At 55.5% G+C, this 3,170-nt stretch overlaps 1 protein-coding gene across 1 annotated transcript in view; it reads left to right on the top strand.

Moving 5' to 3' along the window:
• Window positions 1-862: 862 nt before the first annotated feature.
• Window positions 863-3,170, top strand: part of EXOC3L2 (exocyst complex component 3 like 2) — a 30,001-nt gene continuing 27,693 nt past the window's right edge. The window contains exon 1 of the mRNA XM_017502447.2: window positions 863-943. The gene's annotated coding sequence lies outside the window, so the exon portion shown is untranslated. The remainder of the gene's footprint in view (window positions 944-3,170) is intronic.

Raw genomic sequence — 3,170 nt, 5'->3', positions numbered from 1 at the left:
TCCTGGGTTCAAGCGATTCTCCTGCCTCAGCCTCCCGAGTAGCTGGGATTACAGGCACGCACCACCATGCCCAGCTAATTTTTGTATTTTTAGTAGAGATGGGGTTTCAACATGTTGGTCAGGCGTGTGTATTTATTTGAGACAGAGTCTCGCTCTGTCACCCAGGCTGGAGTGCAGTGGTGCTATCTCAGCTCAATGCAACCTCCACCTTCTGGGTTCAAACGATTCTCCTGCCTCAGCCTCCTGAGTAGCTGGAATTACAGGCGCAAGCCACCATGCCTGGCTAATTTTTGTATTTTTTAGTAGAGATGGGGTTTCACCATGTTGGTGAGGCTGGTCTCAAACTGCTGACCTTGTGATCTGCCTGCCTTGGCCTCTCAAAGTGCTGGGATTACAGGCGTGAGCCACTGCGCCTGGCCTGCGTTTTTAGGAGAGGCAGAGTTTTACAATGTTGGTTCTTCAGTCTCGAACCCCTGACCTTGTGATCCGCCTGCCTTGGCCTCCCAAGGTGTTGGGATTACAGGCGTGTGCCACCGTGCCCATCCCCCAGTTCTCATTCGAAGGCTTCAGGGCTTGCCAGGGCTGGAGAGCAGCTCTGGGCCGGTGTCCAGCATGGGGTGTCTTCCCGGGGTGCCCAGGATGGTGTTGTCACCTTGGGAGGCGTGAAGAGCAGGCAGGCGGCGGATTCCGGCCTGGAGCAGGAGTGAGGGCGGGGGCCCGGCTGTGGGCCTCAGCCTTCCCAGTCCAACCGCAGCCTGGCCTAAAAGGGCAGACAGATAATGAGTCCTTCCCACCCCTGGCCCCAGAGAGGGAGGGGTTTCCTGACAGGAAATTGTCCTCCTCCGAGCCCCCCCTCCTCAGATCCAAGCTCTCAGCAGTCCTTGCTGAAGTAGCCTGGGGACAGGACAGCAGCAGGAACAGAAGGACGGGCATGAGGACAGAGGTGAGTGTGCTGGGGACAGGGGGCAGCAGTCCCCTCCCACCCGGAGCCCCTCTGGGAAAACAGGTGCCCTGAGCTGCACTGGACCAGAGCTGATGAGAACCTGCGCCTTGAACACAGTGGAGGCTGGGGGCAGAGAGAGAGTCTGGGGCCCGACCCCTGGGGAGTGCCGGTGAGAAGGCAGAAAGGAGATGGGAACGGGAGGAAGGTGCAGGGGAGAATTTGCGGACTCACAGGGCCCAGACAGGGTGCCAGGGAGCGGTGGAGACCTTGGTGCCACCAAGGGAGAAGAGAGGTGATGGCATTGGGTCGAATGTCCTGCGATTCCGAGCAGGAAGACTGAGGCCAGGAAGGATCAAGTGTTTGCTCCATCCCAAAAGATGGGGGCTTGGAGATGGGAGATGGGAACGAGGTCGGGACTGAGACAGAGCAGGAGAGACCAGGTTGGAACTGGAGATGTGGATGAGCTTGCAGCAGGCTGGGCTTGTGACAGGATTGTGTTTGGGGGCAAGGACTAGATTGGGGGTGCATTTGGGGCTGGGCTGGGGACATGCCGTGCAGAAAGACAGTTCTTTAATGTAGATGCTGAGCACTGGAGGTGATAGATTCTGCAAACCAAGGTCAGGGCTACTACAGAGGTTAGTGACTCTAGGGAAAAGGCTGGCAGTGAGGAAGGGGAGGAGGGGCCCAAAGAGGGAAGCTCTGGTGGCCAAGACATCCTGCGGGCCTGAGAGGCAGGGGGCTTGAGGGATGCCTCGGAAGTGAGTCAGGGGCTGGGCACTGCGAGGCAGACGGAGGGTTGGAGGGGCAGGATGTTAGCGCCACTTTGCAGAGGGGGGTGCTGGAGCCAGGAAGGGGAAGGACGTCGGAGCCAGTTTTGGGAAAATGTTGCAGCCGGGTTTGGGGATGTCGGATCCAGCACAGAGTGGGGGAATGAATGGCAGATGGTGTCTGGGCAAGGTTGACTTCCGTTGGAGGGAAATGAGAACCTGAAATTGTGAGAGGAAGATGGAGACCGTCTTGGGGTGGAGGGGGCGATGATGGAGCCATTGTGGGATGAGGTTTGTGGGTGCCAGTTTGCAGGATGAAAGAGAAATCAAGGCCGGGCACTGTGGCTCATGCCTGTAATCCCAGCACTTTGGGAGGCTGAAGCGGGTGGATCGCTTCAGCTCACGAGTTGGAGACCAGTCTAGGCAACACGGTGAAACCTCGTCTCTTCTAAAAATAAAAAATTAGCCGGGTGTGGTGACTTGCACCTGTAATCCCAGCTACTTGGGAAACTGAGGTAGAAGGGTTGCTTGAGCTTGGGAAGCGGAGGTTGAAGTGAGCCGAGACTGCGCCACTGCGCTCCAGCCTGGGCAACAGAGTGAGGCTGTCTAAAACATAACAGAGACATGAGTGTGCAAATAATGTGTGTGCATGGGGGGCTGTCTACTGCACACAGCAAGGGGTTGTCGTGGTTACGGCCTCCTTGGGGTGGGGGTCCTTGGAGACTGGAAGGAGGTACCAGAGTGTTTCTAATAACAGGAGGGTGGAGAAGCAGCAGCTCAGGGGTTGAAATGGGGAGGTAAGAAGAGGGTGTCCCCACCATGTAAAGGGGTGGTCTTGGCCAGACACAGTGGCTCACACCTGTAATCCCAGCACTTTGGGAAGCTGACATGGACAGATCGCAAGGTCAGGCGTTCAAAACCAGCCTGGCCAACATGGTGAAACCCTGTCTCTACTAAAAATACAAAAATTAGCTGGGCGTACCTGCAATCCCAGCTACTCGGGAGGCTGAGGCAGGGGAATGGTTTGAACCTGGACCTGGGAGGTGGAGGTTGCCGTGAGCCGAGTTTGTGCCACTGCACTCCAGCCTGGGCTGCAGCGTGAGACTCCATCTCAAAAAAAAAAAAGAAAAAAGAAAAAAAGGGGTGCTCTTACCCGCAGCCAGGGAACCCAGACCTTTTTCCCACCACCCTCTTCCCAAGCTTCCTATCTACCCTCACACGTCTGCATAATCCTGACCCTGTCTCGACCTGCTCAGAACCCCTGTGCTGGCGACAAACTACGGGTCCAGCAGTAGGAGAATGAACGAGTGAACATCCGACCCTTTACGCAATTTTGTCCTAGTCATACAGTGGAATATTACATGGCACTTAAATGAACCGGAGCTATATGGCTAGCCATGGATAAATAGATCTCACAACTTCATAATGTGAGCAAAAAAATAATTTTTTTTTTTTTTTTT

This window comes from Cebus imitator, unplaced genomic scaffold, assembly GCF_001604975.1.
Source record: "Cebus imitator isolate Cc_AM_T3 unplaced genomic scaffold, Cebus_imitator-1.0 Scaffold296, whole genome shotgun sequence".
NCBI lineage: Eukaryota > Metazoa > Chordata > Mammalia > Primates > Cebidae > Cebus > Cebus imitator.
This window is presented reverse-complemented; position numbering and strand designations above follow the sequence as displayed.